Below are 21,184 nucleotides of genomic sequence, written 5' to 3'. Positions count from 1 at the left end.
CTAGCATGAATATAAATACTGTGTTGCTACAGTATCATGGGCAGCTGCAACGGAGGCACAGCTGAGCTGTACCCACTGGTTTCAGGCAGATTTGTACTTGGCATGGCTAAATCATACCACCGCTGCTTGTGCTACCATGGCTACACTGCTACTTGTGCTTGCACTAAGTCGATGAGAGCTACTGTGAGTATGTGTACATGAGCACGGGAATCACATCCCTAGCTTGTAGTATAGACAAAGCTGAAGAGTAGGAGGCTAAGTGACATCCCTAAGGTCAACAGGTTAGAGATTGAGCCAGGAATAGAAGGCATGCCTTGTTTCATGCATAATAATGGCCTATCTATTGGACCACACTGCTTCTATCACCCCCTTTCCTGAATCTATATCTCTTTAGAACTTTATTTCTATTTTCTTTTCCTCCCTCTAATTTTAATGATATGACAAGGAGCTAAGATCATAGTAAAATGAATTATTTGACAATGTATGGCATACACAGTTCATGCCAAAATACCTTTGAAAACTAAAGGCACTGTAATTCAGTTACTAAAATCATTGTTATGTAGGTTTGATTTTTTTACTTCAGTTTCTTTCTCTGACATTTGTGATATCACTTTCTGAATTAATCCAGTGGACAATCTGGTTTTTAGAAGGGCAGTGTTATGATTTTTTAAAGTGGAACATCTGACAGCAGGAACACCTACCTGTACAGTATGGTGTCTGTGACCTACATGATTTTCACCCACAGACTCACTTCGATCTTGCAATCCTTCTCACCCAGACAGCACTTGGCTGCTGCCCACCAGTGGTGCATTACAGGGAATACATGAAAAAGAAAAGAGAAAAGCAGTATAATAATTTTATTACACTGTGACATATGTTATACCTAAGATTTTATTAGTTACCTCTCTGTCAGAGAAAATCAATAAGGAAAATATAATAAAAATATATATTTAATCACTACATAATTCTCATTACATTTTCTTTGACATTTTGGTTGCTAACTTCTTTTCTACAAAGACATTTTGATTTAAGGCCATTAAAACAATACTTCTGAACACAAACCAAAGTTGCTATAATCTCATTTGTTATGTTTTCATTTTCCACATTATTTGCCCAGTAATTGATATGCATAGTTCTGTGGGTTACTGAACTACTATATCACTAGTCAAGCAAAGATTGAGTATCTTACTTGCTATTTAAATATTGGAAGTAATCAAATCTTTATATTTAGGAAAATGTTTCAGTCATTGCAAATACTGGAAAGACTAATAAACTTCTCAAACTTTTCTAGGCTGCTGGCTCACTAGCTCTGTAAATAAACATCCTAATAAATCACTGTGCAAATATTTTAGAAAGTAAAATATTAAACAACAAAATAATTCCCATAAACTTCTTTCTATTCAGATTTACTAATCATATAGAAACAATCAATTTTTACTAATGCAAAGAACGACTTATGTAATTCATTAAGATTTACTCATATCTCTATTTCAGATGTATATTAATAATCAAAATGTCCATTGTTTTCAGGATTAAAGGCCTGATTCTTCACTGCCTTGCTTCATGTGTAATCATTTATACTTTTCCTTGTATTGATCTGGATGTAAGTATTAATATCCAGAAAAAATATAATTTATTTATGTAAACAAAATTTGTTTCACCTTCAGTTTGTGTCACCTTCCAAATGTGTGATTCTGTCCTATTTAGGTACACAATAACCATAATATCTGAATGCCTTCCAGTCATACATTAAGACCTGGTCTACACTGGCGGGGGGGGGGGGGAATCGATCTAAGTTATGCAACTTCAGCTACGTGGATAACGTAGCTGAAGTTGATGAACTTAGACCTACTCACCGTGGTGTCTTCACTGTGGTGAGTCGACTGCTGCCACTCCCCTGTCAACTCTGCCTGCGCCTCTTGTGGCGGTGGAGTACAGGAGTCGACGGGAGAGTGCTCGGGGGTTGATTTATCGCGTCTAGACTAGATGTGATAAATTGATCCCCGGTGGATCGATCGCTGCCCTCCGATCCAGCGGGTAGTGTAGACATACCATAAGTGACTAACATCTGTCATATGTGGTTTGGTTTCTCATCTTCCCCCTATGGAGAGAATTACATGTGCAGTGTAGTGTTTTGTTTTGGTAGGGTTGGGAAGTGCACTTTTTGAAAGGTGAACATTAGTATCTATTTGTGTTAGAGAAGGCAAGGATGAAGATGTATGCCTTGTACTTGAAGTAGAAGGTGATGAAGTTTGTTCCACAGTCTCAGACCAACCCCCAAAACAGATCTGTCTCCTGCACAGGTGAGCTTTCTCAAGGCAATATACAGAGAAAGAACAATACCTTGTTGCCACCTACCTGATTTAAAACCAACATGGCTTTCTTTCTCCTGGGATATACAGGGCAAACATCAGTCACTTAAGACATAGACTTGGAGGTTGAAGTAACTGAACATGACCTTCCAATTCATGACACCCAGCAGCCAGATCAGGAAGCACGATCAGTGCAAATGCAGCAGGGGCAAAATGTTATTGTATTAATGCTGATGTAAAAAGATTATTTTGAGATAGCCTAGCGTCTCAGAGCTCATCAGCATTGATCCATGTCCTCCTAATGAGCAGTCTGCAGCTGATAAAGCATTCTGGGTATTGGAGTGATACCTGCAAGATTCCACAATGGAGTCCATTGAGTTTGTTCCACAGTCTCAGACCAACCCCCGAAACAGCTCTGTCTCCTGCACAGGTGAGCTTTGCCCTTATGATGAAGTTCTTTGTGCCAGAGAAGTGGAGTTGTCGATCATAGTGTTTATCCCAGAGCACTAGGTGATCTTTTAGATATGCTGGGCCCATGCCACTGAGCACCTTGAAGATAAAGACTGAGACCTTGAACCTGACTAGATATCTATGGGAAGACAGTGTAGAAAGTGGAGGACAGGTTTGCTGAGGAGAAGTACCTGAGTGTTGTGTACTATATGGAGTTCACTAGGAGCTAATGTTGTCATGCTCAGATACATTGCATTGCCATAGTCCAGATAGGAGGTTATGAAAAGACGTGTAACCAGGGCCAGATCATCATCCACCACGATGGGATGGAGTCTCCTAGACAACAGGACATAATGGAAAGTATTATTCATGGATGCTGCTAAGAAATAACTTAGCAAGCATGTTAGCAATGCCTTATGAATGGAGGATGCATATAGGATGACCTACGATTTTGCCCTTAGACTTCATAGTACAGATTCTGAACAACAGCTAACAAATATTTTTACATTTCTGAATCAAAGTTGTTCTGAACTTTCCATTCCCACACCGCAAAAATAGTAATTATTTTTTTTAAATCACCCTTTCATCCTGATTCAGGATGCAAACAAGTTTTGAAATATTGGAATTTCCTGTGGGACAGAAATTCTGATGTTAAGTTAGCTGTATTACTGCCCTACCTTAGCCACCCTGGGAATGGCATTAGTCATAGCTCCTATCGGGGAGAGGATGTGGAAAGGGATTTGCTGGGAGCATTAGGGATGAAGGCAAAGCTCTTCCAATCTGTCATTCTCAGCAGCAACCATCTGCAACTGCAAACTTTGTAACCCAACATGGAACACGAATGAGGTAGACATCTTCCTGGGTGTGGAATTATTTTAAAATTGATGACATGGAAAATACAAGGCCAATGTGTCACAGTGCAGGTTTGAGGTCAGTCTTGGTTGTGACCTCAAATGCTTAGGGACATCAAGCATGATGAAGCACATAGTAGAACATGTCCTGGGTCCACAGAGCAGCAGGTGCCAGTGCAACTGCTGCTCAGAAGGATGCCATCCAATAGTTCCAACAGCAATCACAGATAATAACTGGGAGCCAAGGCTTTGTCATGCCAATCCTTAAAAGCCTCTAAGGATGGAGGTTCCACCATCTCCTTAGGTAACTGTAGTGAGGCCGTATTGGCGAACCGGGAAGTGGGCGGGCTCAGCCGCCCACTACTAAAGGCCCCTCCCCCAGCCCAGCGGGAGGGACCACTGGACCCAGTACCAAATGATTACGTGGGACAACTAATAAAAAAACAGGGAGCGAGGTGACGGTCAAAGATTCAAAATCAGGGAACCAGATGGGGACACCGAGCAGAGAACCCCGGACAGCGCCCACTGCTCCTCGAAGGTGGCAAGGGAGCCAGCGGACGCTGCCCAGTGGAACTCCGCCCGGAGACGTGAGTCCAAAGAGGTATGAAAGTAGGCCCCACAGTCGCAGAGCACCCCCCCGTCCAACATCTTCTCCCTGGTATTATAGATGGTGAGTTTGGCCAGGGCCAGGAAGAGGTTGACGAGGAGGTCCCGCGACTTAGTGGGGCCACGGACAGGGTGTGCATAAATAAACAAGTGCGGGGAAAAGTGTAGCCAGAACCTCAACAAGAGGTTCTGGAGAAGCCGGAAAAGGAGCTGCAGCCTGGCGCACTCAAGGTAAGCGTGCGCCAGGGTCTCCCTAATGCCGCAGAATGGGCAGGCCTCAGGAATAGGGGTGAACCGCGCCAAGTACACGCCCGTGCTCACGGCCCCATGAAGGAGCCGCCAACCAATGTCCCCGGCGGGCCTTGGAACTAAGGTAGAATAAAGGCTGGCCCACCGGGGCACCTCACCCTCCACAGGTAGCAAATAGTCCCTCCACTTGGTGTCGGGGCGGGACACGAGGGTGAGGTGATGCAACGTGTGAAGCACGAGCGTGTACAGGTAGTCCCTAGGCGCGGTTCGAAACCGGACCGGCTGCAAAGCGCGCAGCCGGCTCGGATTATGGGAGCGGGGGAGCCGGGGGAGCTCACGGAACAGGGGCCCAAGAAAAAGGTCCGGAGGGCCCGGGGTGAGGGGTGGGCGGGGAGCACCCTCCCGCAGGGCCCGCCACAGGAAGCCGAGAGCAGGAGGTGACAATGCAGCGCCCACCTCCTGGAGTACACGCAGAGGGGTCGCGAGGGTGGAGAGCCCCATGCGCCGACCAAGCGCATGGGGATCCACCCAGTCCCCTCTGGTGTAGTCCAGGAGGTCTCCGACTCTGGTGGTTGCCGCCAGGACCAACCTCCGGCTCACCGAGGGTGACTCCGCCACCTGCACACGGAGATCAGGATTGTGTAGCAGGGGCTCCACGAGGAGATCCGCACCCTCGGTGGCCACAATGGACCTGGTCGCCGAAAAAAGCTTCCAGGTCCGGAGAAGGTCCTGGTAGAAGACCGGCAGCTCCGAGAGGTCTCGCGGAAAACCTCTCGGATGAAGAAAAAAGAGCTGCCAGTCGTGTCGGAGCCCTCGGAGACGGCGGAGGAAGGCGTGCGCTAATGTGCTCCATGCTGGACTACCTTCACCATAAAGGAGCCTCTGCAGGGCCTGGAGGCGGAAGACATAGACCTGGCTACGAAGGCAGACCAGGCCCTGTCCCCTCTCCTCCAGGGGAAGACTCAGAACCCCTGCAGAGACCCAGTGCAGTCCGGGCCAGAAGAACTCCAGGGCTATCCTCTGGAGCCTGGCCAGGAGTCCCGGGGTCGGGCTCAGGGTGTTGAGCCGGTGCCAGAGCATGGACAGGACGAGCTGGTTCAGCACCAGCGCCCTCTCCCGCAGGGAGAGACACCGGAGCAGTCCCGTCCATCTCCGCAACCGCTCACGCACCCTGGCCTCCAAATCCAGCCAGTTCTCCAGCGGAGAGGGATGCGTGGCGGAAAGATAAACGCCCAGATAGAGCAGCGGACCCGCGCTCCACCGAATGGCTTGAAGCGCGGGTGGGAGGGAGCCCGCCTGCCAACCGTCCCCGACCACCAGGCCAGAGCTCTTGGCCCAGTTGACCCGGGCGGAGGAGGCGGATGAATAAACGGCCTGGCAGGCCTCCACCCGCACCAGATCCTCAGGGTCCTGGACCACGAGGAGCACGTCGTCGGCGTATGCCGACAGGACCAGCCGCAGCTCCGGCTCCCGGAGCACCAACCCCGCTAACCTCCGGCGGAGAAGGCAGAGGAAGGGCTCGATCGCCAGAGCGTACAGCTGGCCTGAGAGGGGGCACCCCTGCCGTACTCCCCGCCCGAAGCTGACCGGCTCGGTCAGGGTCCAGTTGAGCCTGACCAGACACTCCGCCTCAGCGTACAGCACCTGCGGAAAGCCCACAAACTGGGGCCCGAAGCCGAATGCCCGCAGAGTGCCCAGGAGGTACCCGTGGTCCATCCTGTCGAACGCCTTCTCCTGGTCCAGAGACAGGAGGGCGAATGACAGACCATCCCTACGTCCCAGCTCTAATAGGTCCCGGACCAAGTACAGGTTGTTAAAGATGCTCCGGCCCGGGACGGCGCAGGTCTGGTCGGGGTGGACCATGTCCGCCAGCACGGACCCCAGCCGCAGCGAGATGGGCTTCGCTACGACCTTATAGTCCGTGCTGAGGAGCGAGATGGGACGCCAGTTTCGTAAATCGCGGAGGTCCCCCTTCTTCGGCAACAGGGCGAGCACTGCTCGCCTGCACGAGAGAGGGAGGACCCCGTTCTGCAAGGACTCGGCCCAGACGGTGACGAGGTCTGGGCCGAGGACGTCCCAGAACACGCGGTAAAACTCCACGGTCAGCCCGTCCATGCCTGGAGATTTGTTAGTGGGCAGGAGCCGGAGGGCCGCCGAGAACTCAGCCAGAGAAAGAGGCAGCTCCAGCTGGTCTCGGCCGCCCGCGCTGACCGTCGGGAGCTCGGTCCAGAGCACCCTGCGGGCCTCGGCGTCGGTCGGATCTGGGGAGAAAAGAGTGGCGTAGAAGGCCCTGGCCCTGCCACGCATCTCCTCCGGATCCGTGAGGGGGGCGCCGTCCTCCGCCAGGAGGCAGGTGACATGCTGTTTGGCCCCCCTCCGTTTCTCCAGGGCGTAGAAGAAGCGGGAGCCGCGATCCATCTCCCGAAGGAGACGGATGCGAGATCGAACAAACGGGCCCCGGCCCGGTGGTCTTCCAGGGCCCGGAGCTCCTCCCACTTCTCCCAGTACGCCGCGCAGAGGGGTGGATCCTCGGGGCCGGAGGCCTGACGCCTCTCCAGCTCCAAAACCTCCCACTCCAACTGCCCTAACAACGCATCCCGCCGCCGGCTGGCGCCCCGGGTGTAGTTCCGTCAGAAGAGCCGCGCGCGGACCTTCCCCACATCCCACCACCGCCGCGCCGAGGGAAAGGCGCGCCGCTGCCCCCGCCAGGCCAGCCAGAACTCCCGGAAGGACGCCACGAAGCCCACGTCCTCCAGCAAACTATTATTAAAATGCCAATAGGCCGGCCCCGGCCGCTCGGAACTGAGAGAGGCCGTCACGGTCACCAGGTGGTGATCTGAGAACGGGGCCGGCCGGACGCTGGAGGCATGATGAAAATGGGACAGATAAATGCGGTCCAACCGGGAGTGGCGCGACCGGTCGTCCTCCACCCAGACATAGGTGAAGGTGGTGTCGTCGTCCGGGTGGTGTTCGCGCCAGACGTCCACCAGGGAGTGATGGTCTACGATCTCCCTGAGGACGCCCGCGGCTGCCTGGGAAGACTCAGGCCCGGAGCGGTTCCGGTCCTCGAGGGTGGTGTTAAAGTCCCCGCCCAGGACCAGGCACTCGCGAGAATCCAGAGTGCCGAGGAAGGCTGCCGCCCGCTGATAGAAAGGCACGCGTTCCGAGCCCGTGGTCGGGGCATAGACGTTGACCAAGTTCAGAACCAGCCCCTCCACACGGGCCCGGACGTGCAGCAGGCAGCCCGGCACGACCTCGGCGACCCCCAGCACCTCAGGCCGCAGCCCCGGGGAGAACAGGGTGGCCACTCCAGCCAAATGGGCGCTGAGGTGGCTAAAATAAACCCCGTCTCCCCACTCCAGCCGCCAGCCAGCCTCGACGGCCGGAGCCGTGTGGGTCTCCTGCAGGAAAATCACAGAGTACCCCCCCTCCTGAAGGAAGGAGAGCACCTGGCTCCTGCGGAAACCCACCCTACAGCCCCGGGCGTTCAATGACGCAAAGGTGGTAGCTGTCATGCGGAGGGCTGGGGCAGAACCTCACGGGCGGAGGGATCATCGGCCCCCAGCGGGCCCCGCAAGATCCCGGTCTCGACTCCGAAAGACAAAAGGGAGTCAAGGAATTTGCGGGCCCGCCGATAGGCCGCGATGTCCCGCCGACCGGACCCTCGCCCCTCCCCCAAAAGCGCCTTCACGGCCCGGAGGACGAGATGGAAGTCCCCCCAGCGCTGAAGGGCGAGCTGCACCTTACCCGTGGAACCACGGGAATCCGAGAGAAAGAGGCGCAGCTCATCCCGCAGCGCGGAGGGGGAGGCAGCGGCCAAGCCGCCGCCGTCCTCCGGCGGGGCCCCCGAAGGGTCCCCGCAGCCCACGGTGACAGATAAACAAGGGGCCGAGCCCCGGCGCTGTTGCGCCGGGCAGCCCGTCCCCATCCCTGGCAAAGGAGAGGGCGGCTGAGGGAACAACGCAGCCCCCACAGTGGCGGGAAGGGGAGACACAAAAACTGCCCCCTGAGGGTCGCTTGCAGGCATCGGAAATGCGACAACTCCCGGGGCAGCAGTGAAACCAGAGGTGGCAGAAAGAGACACCTCGGGAACAGGAACAGGGATAAGGGCGGGAGTAGGGCGGGGCTCGAGGCGGGAACAGGGACTTGGGCAGGAGAGGGGACAGGATCAGGGACGGGGACGGGAACGGGCTCCCCACCCCCCGCTGCCAAGCTGCTAGACTGCGGCTCCCCTCGGCCAGGGTCTGCATCCAAGGGGACAGAGGCAGCAGGGACAGGGGAAGCCTCAGGGGCAGGAACGGTGGAAGGGGCAGGATCGGGGGCAGGAACCGGCCGTTCAGCAACAGCCGTCGCCCCAAGGGGCTCGGCGGCCGTGCACGAGATTGTAGTCGCGGCCGGGCTGTCAGGTAGGGCCAAGGGTTCCCTCAGGACTAAATCGGGGGTGGCGGAGTGGGGCGAGGAACCGGGAGCAGAAGGGGGGGCGGGACTAAACCAGCGCCCGGATCAGGGCCCGTCGGCGGAGGGTCGTCCTCCCCCTGGGTAACTGGGGTTAGACCCAGGGCCTCGATCTCATCGAAGATGGAGGCGAAAGCAGTCCCCTTGGCCCCGGCGACCTCCCCGCCAGTCACGGAGACAAAGGCCGCCCTGGCATCGGCAGCGGCGGCGGGGGGCACAGACGGAGCAAGGGCCGGGAGAACCGCTACCAAGGCCTCCTCAGGTGGGGGCTCAGCAAAGGGGACAGGAGTGTCCCCAGCCGCTGCCACGGCATCCACGGTCTCCATGGCCGGCGCCTCCTGCTGGGCACCGGCCGGGGGTGCGGTAACAGAACTAGCAACGTCGGCCCCCCGCGGCATCTTTCGGGGGGCCTGCTCTCCCTCCTTGTCAGAGGGGAGGGAGAGCGCCCGCGACCTGCGGGCGCCGCGCTTCCCCCGGATGGTCACCCAGCCCCCCGAGTTGGAAGAGGAGGTGGAGGGCCGGTCAGCAGGGGCAGGGCCAGAGGGCAAGAACGATGGCTTCGGGGCTCGGAGCGGCAGGGGCGGAGGGGCAGCAGGGGGGAGGGAAACCTCCCCCTGGGGTGGGCCCTTCCCTGCGGCCGGCGGAAGCCGCCCCGCTCCCTCCTCCACATGCCCCACCGATCCAGGGTCGGCGACGGCAAGGCCCGCCCGCTCGGCCGTCTCCGTGGCCAGAGCGGGAATCGTGGCAGAAGGAGGAGGGGCGGCGGCAGCAGCAGTGGCCAAACCGCCAGGGTCGCCGGTGATGACAGAGCCGGCACCCTCCCGGGCCCCGGGGGTCTCGGACGCCCCTCCAGGCCGGGCCAGGGGACAGTCCCTCCGGACATGCCCCGGCGCCCGGCAGAGGAAGCACCGGGCCTCCCCCGTCGAATAGTGGACCTGGTAGTGGGCCCCCCGGTAGGGCACCAGGAAGGACCCCTCGAGCGCCACTCCGGCACCCGCCGCCGGCGGCAGCTGGAGCTGGACCTGCCGGCGGAAAGACAGGATGTGCCGGAGAACGGGGTCCTTACAGCCCAACGAGAGAGGGCTCAGAACAGAAATGGGCTTCCCCAGGGCGGAGAGGGCAGGCAACAGGGCGGCGTTGGGGAGGTAGGGCAGGACGGAGGTCAAGACCACCCGTACACCCAGGTCCTCCAGAGGTTCCAAGGGAACAAACATGCCTCCCACCGCCAGGCCTCTTTCCACCGCCTCCTGCGCGGCGGCCTCCAACGCCAGGAAGAACACGGCCTTCCCGTACATTTTGGAGGCCGCCACGATGGCCATGGGTCCCACCACCCTCGCCAACGTCCGCACATAGGTCTCAATGTGGGGCGAGGCAGGCACCAAATGGCAACGGACGCCGTGCCTCCTAGTCAGCGAGGGGAAGGGGCCGTGGTCACCAGGGACGGGTCCGGAGGCGGCGGTCGGGGCGGATGACGCGGCGGCATGCAGAGAGGCGGCGGCCACCTGGGCGTACGCTCTGGCCCGAGGCGGAGCGCCACCAGAGCTGGTGGAAGGGATGGCAGGAGAGGGAGGGGCCGTGGCCGGTATCGGGGCCACGGTGGGGATCGCAGCCCCGCCCGCAGGAGGCCTGGCTCCATGGGCGGGGCCCTTGCCCTTCTTCCTCCCTTGGCCCTTCCTGCCGGTGGAGGGGGCAGCCGTGGCAGCGGCAGTGTCCGGGACAGGGTCAGCGGAGGGGCTGGCCACTGGGGCGGGCGGGGACAACAGGGCAGAGGAAGGGAGCGGGGCAGGGGCAGGGGCAGGGGCAGGGGCAGGGGCGGGGGCAGGGGCAGAGTCCCCCGCCATTACAACCTGCAGCTGCTCCTCCCCTCTAGGCAAAAGACAGAACGAGGGAAAGGCAACCACTCCCCCCCGCTAGGCTGCAGGCTGGGGAGGAGGGTGCCAATGGAGAGGGCACACAGGAGCGAAAAGAGAGGGGTTGGGCACAGGTGCCAAAAAAGAAAGCCGGCTCCCCCGGCTACACTGGGGGGGGGACTACAACAACAGTAAAGGGGGCGTGAACAGTGCAAAGGGGGGGGCAACGAAACGGGGGCACAAGCGCACGCGGGGGGGCGGGAGGGGGGCGCACTGGAGCAGCGGCTCAGAAACAGAATGAAATGTTCAGCCAGCTGCAGCCCAAGGACAAGGAGGGGTAGGAGGAAAAACTCCAGCCAGCCGCAGCCCAAGGACAGGGCCGGGAACACAGCCAGCAGGCTAGGAACGGAGGGGGGGAGGGGAACCAAAAAAATAAACCGAAGGGGCTAAAAGGAGCGGGGTAGGGTAGGGCTAACTAATACATGGGGGCTACAGGGAGGGGACCCCACCAGCTAAACGCAGTCGGGGGGCAGGAGAAGTCCAGGGCGTGGGAAAAGGTGCACCCACGGCGCTCGTGAAGCGTAGGCTCCGCCGCTCACTGCTGCAGACAAACAGTCCCGGACGGTGGAAAGGCGGGGGGAGCAAACAGCCCCGCCGAGGGGCGAAGAGCAGGTCCAGGTGGCACGCGGGGTGGTGGAGGGGTCGTCGTCGGCTGTCGGCGGTGGGGGGTGGCGGCAGAGGGGGAGCAGGTGGACGAAGGGGGGGACCGCACCCCCCCCGCACCCCCTTCAACAGTCCGTTACGGGGGACGGGACAGCAGGATCCCAAGTCGACCTCAGAGTTTCCTGGCAAGCGACGGCTTCCACTCCGAGGAATTACGAGTGAGAGGCTCAGGTCCGTCCACACTCCTTACGCGACCGGGGGCACCACCACCCCAGGAGCAAAGATGGCAAAGTCACTCAAAACACAGTCCTCACACAATCCCCTCCACAATCTCCCGAACCAGGGACGCAGTCTCTTCGCGCTCCGCGACGGAGGCAGCGGCTCCCACACAGGAACAGCAGCAGCAGTGAGCGGCAGTCAGCTGGCCGGGCAGCCGGCCAGGCAGGCAAGCAAGCAGGCAGGTGGGCCCCCAGATGGTATCGATGTTGGTGTTGGGGGGGCCGGTGCTTCTTCCTCCGGAGGCAAGGGCGAGGGGGGGGCAGGCCGGCAAGGCTCCCCCCACCGCACTCACTCACTCACGCACGCAGCAGCAGCAGCGACAGCAAGAGCAGCAACAGCAGCAGCAGGAGAGGGCCAGGGAGAACGGAGGGAGAAGGGAGCACAGAAAACTCCAGCCGGCTCCCGACGGCTCCTGAGAGGGAGGAGCCTGAACTGGCACCCAAGTGGGCAGAGCCACCGCCACCTGTTCCCGCCCCCCGGAAGTTAAGGGGCGGGGCAGGAAGTATAAAAGCCAGGCCCCAGCTCTCAGTTGGAGCCCAGCGGCCGGAGAGGACAGACGTGCCGGTGCGAGCTCCGGCTAGACCGAGTCTTTGCAGAGCCAGGTACCACGACGCGGATGGACTGAGCCTCCCCAGAGCCAGATACCCGGACGCTGACCGACTGAGCCTCCCCAGAGCCAGGTACCCCGAGGGGGATTGGCCGGGCCTGCCCCGAGCACGGTACCCCGACGTGGATTGGCCGAGCCTGCCCCGAGCACGGTGCCCCGAGGAGGGACCCAAGCGACCCCTGACCCGAGACCGGAGGAGCAGCCCGACCCAGACGACCCTCTGCGAGCTGAGGAACCCATGGTGTGGGACCCCGCTGCCGAGCCCAGCGATGAGCAGGTACCAATGGAGAGGGAGATGGAAAGTAGCCCGGGGGTAGCTGACCCCAGTCTGGCTACAACAGAGGAGCCAATGTCGGTGTGTTGCGGTCAGGACCCCACCGACACAGCGGCAGACTGACTGCCGCTCTTAGGGCCCCGGGCTGGGACACAGTGGAGTGGGTGGGCCTGTGTCCCCCCGCCACCCCACTTACGGGTGGCAGCCTCCCTCTCCAGCCAGCACTCCAGCCTCATACCTGAGCTATTGTTTGTTGCCCCGCCCTGACTAAGGGCTTGGGGCATCCTGAGTCTGTTAGTGCTCAGCTCCTGATACAAGGCCCTGAGCCCCTGAACTATTATTTGTTGCCCCGCCCTGACTGAGGGCCTGGGCTTACTAACTTTGTTAGTCCTCAGCTCCTGCGACCTGGATCTGAACCCCCCTGAACTTTTGTTTGTTGCCCCGCCCTGACTAAGGGCCTGGGCTTACTAACTTTGTTACTGCTCAGCCTGAAGGAAGGTTCTGAGCCCCCCTGGACTATTGTGTGCTGCCCCGCCCTGATTGAGGGCCGGGCCTTAACCCCTGACTTTCACTGCTCAGCCTGAAAGAAGGTTCTGAGCCCCCCTGGACTATTTTGTGCTACCCCGCCCTCACTCAGGGCTTGGGGCGTCCTGAGTTTGTCAGTGCTTAGCTCCCGATCCACGGACCTGAGCCCCCCAAACTATTGTTTGTTGCCCCGCCCTGACTAAGGGCCTGGGCCTAGTGACTCTGTTAGGGCTCAGCCTTCAGGAAGGCCCTGAGCCCCCCCCTTGGACCCTTGTGCGTTGCCCGCCCTGAGCTAGCGCGTGGGCTTGACTGACTTTGTGCTTCCCAGCTCCGGCAGTGAGAACCGGAGCCCGGACCAGGGTTGCTGCCTAGCCCTGATGGAGGGCGGTAGCCCATTGCAGAGGCCGTATACCTTTGGCTTAGCCCCTGCCAGAGGGGCGAAACCCCGAGACCCTCGAACCCCGAGACCGACCCAGGCCGTGTAGTGAGGCGGCCTGGCTCCCGACGGCCCCTGAGAGGGCATGACCCCCGCACCGGACTCTTACAGTAACCCATTCCACTGATTCACCATCCTCCTAGGGAAATAGTGTTTCCTAATATCCAACCTAGACCTCCCCTACTGCAACTTGAGACCATTGCTCCTTGATCTGTCATCTGCCACCGCTGAGAACAGCCTAGCTCCATCCTCTTTGGAACCCCCGTTCAGGTAGTTGAAGGCTGCTATCAAATCCCCCCTCACTCTTCTCTTCTCCAGACTAAATAACCCCAGTTCCCTCAGCCTCTCCTCATAAGTCATGTGCCCCAGCCCCCTAATCATTTTCGTTGCCCTCTCCTGGACTCTCTCCAATTGGTCCACATCTCTTCTGTAGTGGAGGGACCAAAACTGGACGAAGTACTCCAGGTTTGGCCTCACCAGTGCCAAATAGAGGGGAATAATCACTTCCCTCTATCTGCTGGCAATGCTCATACTACTACAGCCCAGTATGCCATTGGCCTTCTTGGCAATGAGGGCACACAGCAGACTCATATCCAGCTATTTGTCCACTGTAATCCCCAGGTCCTTTTCTGCAGAACCTCTGCTTAGCCAGTCAGTCCCAAGCCTGTAGAGGTGCATAGGATTCTTCTTTCGGAAGTGCAGGACTCTGTACCTGTCCTTGTTGAAGCTCATCAGATTTCTTTTGGCCCAGTCCTCCAATTTGTCTAGGTCACTCTAGACCCTATCCCTACCCTCCAGTGTATCTACCTCTCCCCCCAGGTTAGTGTCATCTGCAAACTTGCTGAGGGTGCAATTCATCCCATCATCCAGATCATTAATAAAGATGTTGAACAAAACTGGCCCCAGGACCGACCCCTAGCCCACTCCACTTGATAGCATCTGCCAACAAGACATCAAGCCGTTGATCACTACCTGTTGAGCCCTACAATCTAGCCATCTTTCTGTCCACCTTATAGTCCATTCATCCAATCCATACTCTTTTAACTTGCTTTCAAGAATACTGCGGGAGACCGTATCAAAAGCTTTGCTAAAGTCAAGATATATCACATCCACCACTTTCCCCATATCCACCGAGCCAGTTATCTCATCATAGAAGGCAATCAGGTTGGTCAGGCATAACTTGCCCTTGGTGAATCCATGTTGACTGTTCCTGATCACCTTCCTCTCCTCCAGGTGTTTCAAAATGATTCCTTGAGGACCTGATCCATGATTTTGCCGGGGAATGAAGTGAGGCTGACCTGAAGTGAGGTCTGTAGTTACTTGGGTTCTCTTTCTTCCCTTTTTAAAATATTGGCACTATATTTGCCTTTTCTCCCAGTCGCCACAAATTTTCAAAGATAATGGCCAATGGCTCTGCAATCACATCAGCCAACTCCCTCAGTACCCTTGGATACATTAGATCTGGACCCATGGACTTGTGCACGTCTAGCTTTTCTAAATAGTCCTTAACCTGTTCTTTCACTACTGAGGACCGTTCACCTCCTCCCTATGCTATTTCCCAGTGCAGCAGTCTGGGAGCTGACCTTGTCTGTGAAGACTGAGACCAAAAAAAATTGAGTACTTCAGCCTTTTCCACAGGGTACATCTGATCACAGACGTGAATCTGTGGTCGGGTCATAAGAACATAAGAATGGCCATACTGGGTCAGACCAAAGGTCCATCTAGCCCAGTATCCCATCTTCCAACAGTGGCCAATGACAGGTGCTTCAGAGGGAATGAACAGAACAGGCAATCATCAAGTGATCCATCCTCTGTCGTCCATTCCCAGCTTCTGGGAAACAGAGGCTAGGGACACCATCTCTGCCCACCCTGGCTAATAGCCACTGATGGACCTATTCTCCATGAACTTATCTAGTTCCTTTTTGAACCCTGTTATAGTCTTGGCCTTCACAACATCATCTGGAAAAGAGTTCTGTGAGTTGACTGTGCGTTGTATGAGGAAATGCTTCCTTTTGTTTTTTTTTAAACCTGCTGCCTATTAATTTCATTTGATGACTCCTGGTTCTTGTGTTATGAGAAGGAGTAAATAAAGAGGTCACTATCCAGCACTGTACATTGGTGAGCAGCAGCAGCACATGCTTCATCACACTCAGTTAACAGCACACCACACTGCATGTGTGGTTTTGGGAAACAACACACCTCAAGTAACATGTTGGAGAAACTTGAAGCTGTTACTAAAGAGCAGCTGAAGTTCCTTTCCATCACCTGGGTTTGTGGCTTCTGACAATAGTTTGCACATCAGAAAAGCAGTGTGTGATGGCTGTGTCTGACACATTGCTTGTCTTCCGCACTGTCTAAATTAGTGGTCAAGGAGTTCTTGGAGGCTTATGCTCTCTGTTGCCACAGCTGACAAGATCTGTAGTCACTTCAGAAAGCCTATGCCAAATAGCATTCATAGGCTATGTCTACACTAGGAGCTAAGAGTGTGATTCCCAGCTTGAGTTCACATAGTCAGACTAGGTCAGTGAGAGTCACACAAGTGTGACTAATAATGTAGCAGTGGTAGTAGCAGCAGGCAGTGGCAGCACATCTTAGCCGTACCAAGTGCAAACCCATCTGAACTCCATGAGTACATACTCACCACAGCTAAGCCGTGCTTCCACTGCTGCTGCCTGTGCTACTGTGGCTACCCTACTATTTATATGTGTGCTACTATGTGTACGCAAGCTGGGAATCTCACCCCTAGCTTGTAGTGCAGACATAGCCTCAGATAGCATCAGGTGACATTATTAAGGTCTTTTCACTGAATGTAGGTGGTGACAAGGTGGGATTCCACCTTTTATGTTAGACTGAGAGCAGAGAGCTGATGTATAGGTTTTGTATGTCATGGCTCTGCTCAGGCACAGACAGACCCATCTTGCAATTGGAACCCTCAGTCTGGCCAGTGATGACAAAGCCGAGTGACATCCTGTGGCATTTTAGTGAGGCCACAAAGCTCACCAGTAGGGATGACAGAGGTATCAGCAAGGTTATACTGTTTCTTTGCCTCTTGATAGTCAGGGCTTTCACCACCTAGAGTATGACACCACTGGCAAATCCCTGGTACAGAAATGCTTTTTGTGCTGATAGGCAATCTCTCTCTCAAGGCAATATACAGAGAAAGAACAATATCTTGTGGCCACCTACCTGATTTTAACCAACATGGCTTTCTTTCTCCTGGGAAATAGAGGGCAAACATCAGCCACTTAAGACATAGACTTGGAGGTTGAAGTAACTGAACATGACCTTCCAATTCATGACACCCAGCAGCCAGATCAGGAAGCACAACCAGTGCAAATGCAGCAGGGGCAAAATGTTATTATATTAATGCTAATGTAAAAAGATCACTTTGAGATAGCCTAGAATCTCAGGTTTCAGAGTAGCAGCCGTGTTAGTCTGTATCCGCAAAAAGAAGAACAGGAGTACTTGTGGCACCTTAGAGACTAACAAATTTATTAGAGCATAAGCTTTCGTGGACTACAGCCCACTTCTTCGGATGCATAGAATCTCAGAGCTCATCAGCATTGATCCATGTCCTCCTAATGAGCAGTTCGCAGCTGATAAAGCATTCTGGGTATTGGAGTGATACCTGCAGGATCCCACAATGGAGTCCATTGACACCAACCCCCTTCAGTAATGCCAGCTGAAGAGGGTTGCATAGCTGTCCATCTTCCACCTAACCCATTCACCATTCAGCATCTATTCAGAGCCCCTGTTTAGTATGGCAGGTATAATTGTAACAGATAGATGCACCTGCCACTCCAAAAGGGCATGGAGGGGATGCTTTAGAATGAATAGATATCCTCTACCCTGACAGTACACTGTTCAGGAACATGTGACTACCAGTAGCCTTGATGAAAAACAACAGGCCATGGATGGGGTGGGAGAGAACAGTATGACAAGAGATATTTCAGTACTAGTGGACTGAATCTGTGTCTACTAGTGTACTTCATACTCCCTGTAACCAAGTCCTTGGTGATTCCTCCCTTGTGGGGGAGAACATGATCATGCCCAGTTAGCTACACTGGTTGGTCATAAGCCAGACCCCACTTTCCCACTATTTACAAGGGAGGGTTCTGCCCTTTGTGGGCCTCCTTAACTCTTTCTGGCTGGAAGATCAAAATGAAAGTCATAAACTCCCACATAGTCAGGGTACTCCCTCCCTGCAGTCCCAGCAAAGGCAGGCAGGGAGGGTGGCGAATCTACAGTGCTGCCAATGTTACAGCCCCAGCACAATGGGTATGGGGAAATTGTACTGGCTGGGTCTCTGAGACAGCCTCAGCCTGTCTGTCTTACCCTAGGAGTCTGCTGTATTCTCCTCGGGATGGGGTGAAGGTTTCCTGCTTAGGAGTTCCAGTTACAACTTTTGGAGTCATTCCTGCAGTCTACTGCTTTGAGCAATCCTGCTCCTTCCCCCCAGCTGACTGCAGCGTCTTCACTTTTAAAGGCCTCCTCCCTATCATACATGATTGACAGGAGAGGTAGGGTTATCTTTGCTGCCAGGGCCCTTCTTGCCTCATCCTCATCCGTGTGGTGCCTATACACCCCATCACATTCCCCGTCCTATAATAAAGACAGCATGTGGAGTGACTCTCATCAGTGACTACCTTAGGGCACATAGATGGACATCTCAGAACATGGTAACATCATGTGGACTGAATTAATTATTTATATTTCTTTAAGTGAGGGATCCTAGATTGAAAGTGAGAGGGACAGACAGGTTAGTTATCTGCCTATTTGCTGTTTCTCTGACCCTCTCCCACTTTGTCTCCAAATCTGTTATTTGGGGGAGTACAGAACAGATACAGTTTTTCTTTTTTTTCTTCTAAACATAATGGAAAACTAGCACATAGCGGGCTGGATGGGTGTAGTGCCATTATATTTGATTTAGTCTTTAATATGTGCAGTTTACAATTTTCCTACTTTTTCACATTATGCTGCTGTCAACTGTTTGAAAAAAAAATTGGCAGTTTTCAAAAATGAAAAGTCAAATTTCAAAACAAGTTTTTGAAACAAATATTGAGACTATTAAACAAAAGATCAAAATCTGAAAATGTATTTCAATCTGGAAGTCCATCATCATCACCAAATCTTCATTTCAGATTCAAAATAAACCCAAAGAAAAGTTTAGTTTAAGACACGTCTTCCCCAGTATCTTTCGTCAGCCAGCTACCAACCAGTACTGCCTGACTGCAGTGTCAGTTAAAGCATACTTTTCTTCCTTAATGCTGCTAACTCTGTACTTCTGTATCCTTTTCAAAAAAACTTTAAGGTTTTTTTAAGTGTCTTAGTTTCAAAATATAAATTTGGAGAACCAGCTTCATTATTCTTTGGAATATGACAAGTACACTAGCTATGCCATATTGCTTGTGGTCTTTCATTCCTAATTAGCCTTTTATGTATATTCACCATAAGAAATATTTTGGAACCTGGTTTTAATTATACTTGTTGAGAAGCCTGAGACAGGTCAAGGGTATTTTTTAAAACATTGCTCTTCCTGATAGTTTGGGTAATAAATCTTCAGGGTTTGGTATTGGATACTGATCCACCTCCAATCAGAGTCCACTACTCACTAATTCTCACACACATAATTGGTGCAGCTCATTTCCTAAATTCTATAGGTGCAATTATAACATGTTTCTGCAGTTCTTCTTACTGAATTTCTCAAGTATAACTATAGAAGCTCCCTTAAGAAATTTGTTTATGGCAATTTTAACATGTAGTTTTGTTGTTCTGCTTTACACATTTGTATCGATTTTGTTTGGTTGGTTCGGTTTTGCCATTGGATCTAACACATGGTGCATTGTGCTCCAGTCCAGCTTTATCTTGTTAAATCAACTTATGTCTATTAGTAAAGGACCATTTCCTTCTGTAGCGATTAACAGCAAACAGCTAGCCTTGTATTTCATGCATGCATCCTAGAGTGCAACTGATGTGCAGTATCCATATTCAGTCACAACAGCCTGCACACTAACACTATTCTGATTTAACAGTATCCCAGGGCTCTCATCAAAGGTGGATATATTCAATTGCTCAGAATAGAAGATCTCATAAAGGTCAGATTCAACTGTAACAATCAGAGTAACCCTTCAAATTTCCATATAACATACAGAATATGAGTGAAACAAGTCAACAAGTGATGATGTTTAGAAACTTCCTTCATATCTATTTCTATCTGTCAGACTCTGAAAATAGAAAGTAATGTGAATCAGTTCAGATTTAACTATAATCTCCACTGTAAGACCTGTCAGAGCTTTCTTTGGCACTGACTGCTTGGGCAGTTATCCAAGATTGCTCATTGAATATGCCCTGATTTAAAGATGCCTGAGGGCACTAGCACCCCAATTGTTTATTCCTAGAACTGCATTTACCATTTATAAAAACAATGAGGCGTTCTTGTGGCACCTTACACTCTGAAACCTTTACCATTTATGTGATCCTGCATTTTATAGATTGTTCAGAAAAAAGAATAATGAGCAAGTACTTCTTAACAGTTTAACTGTTCAATGACATCAAGTGAGATTTGCTTCATGCACATAGAAAATGCCTGGAAATCTAGTTCTCTCTTCTTCTTTCCCCATTCACTGTATAAAAGAAAAGTTTAATGAAAAGATAAGGCAGCACCTCAGTCCTCACACTTGGTTATGTTCCTGATACTTGATTCTGTTATTGTTTGAAAAAGAAAAAGAAATAGAACAAGGTAAAAAAGAGAGATTAATTGCAAGGTACTTCTCTTAAGTTACAACTGTTACAGTAGTGCCTAAGAGCCAATCAACCATGGGGTGCTCTTGTGTGAGGCACTGTATAAGTACAGAGTAGTAGACAGTCCCTTCCCTATCCTGAAGAGTTTACTATCTAAATAGAGAGGCGAGACACAGGAAAGGGAAAGGAATAGCATACAAGTAGACTGAACAATGTGATAGAGGCAAATATCATGTTAGTTCCACACTTCACTAATTTATCCCAGGAGAAGTGGTGTCCCAGAATTTATAAAGTGTTTTATAATCTGAAGTGTTAAGGTCATTTATTGTCAGAAGTGGAAAAAGACCTCATTGATCCTAATCAGGAGACATGGCAACTTCTCCTCCTCCAGCAGTACAAAGCCACCTGAAAGCCAGGTTAGCTAGTGGCGGAAGGTTCCCTTTGCAAGAAGGAATTCCTGGGCAGTGTAGAGCAGTTTCTGTACCATACTACCTCCTGATCACCAGTGCAGTGTGTGTGGCCAGGGAAAAGGGGGCATGACAAGGATGACCTAAAGCCCCAACTTTCTCGGGTATGGGTAGCCAGTACAACTTAGAGTAGCTTCAGGCTGCTCTAAGTTTTGCCTCAGGGTAGGTCCAGCACCCAGAAGCTCTTGATTCAGACATCCACATTTATATCCCCCTAAAGCTGCACACAAAAAAGCATGAACTGGAAGATCTGGCCCAGTCACACACTTTATCCAGAAGACTCTCTTTTAGGGCAAAGAAGAAGATTCCTTTCTAGGTAGCTGTTTGAAAATGTACAAATACATTCATTAAATATTACTAAATGATTAACTCATGTTAATAACATTTTGATTAAATAGTGCTATATTATAAAAGTTTGT

This window comes from Malaclemys terrapin, chromosome 2 (assembly GCF_027887155.1).
Source record: "Malaclemys terrapin pileata isolate rMalTer1 chromosome 2, rMalTer1.hap1, whole genome shotgun sequence".
Classification (NCBI taxonomy): domain Eukaryota; kingdom Metazoa; phylum Chordata; order Testudines; family Emydidae; genus Malaclemys; species Malaclemys terrapin.
This window is presented reverse-complemented; position numbering follows the sequence as displayed.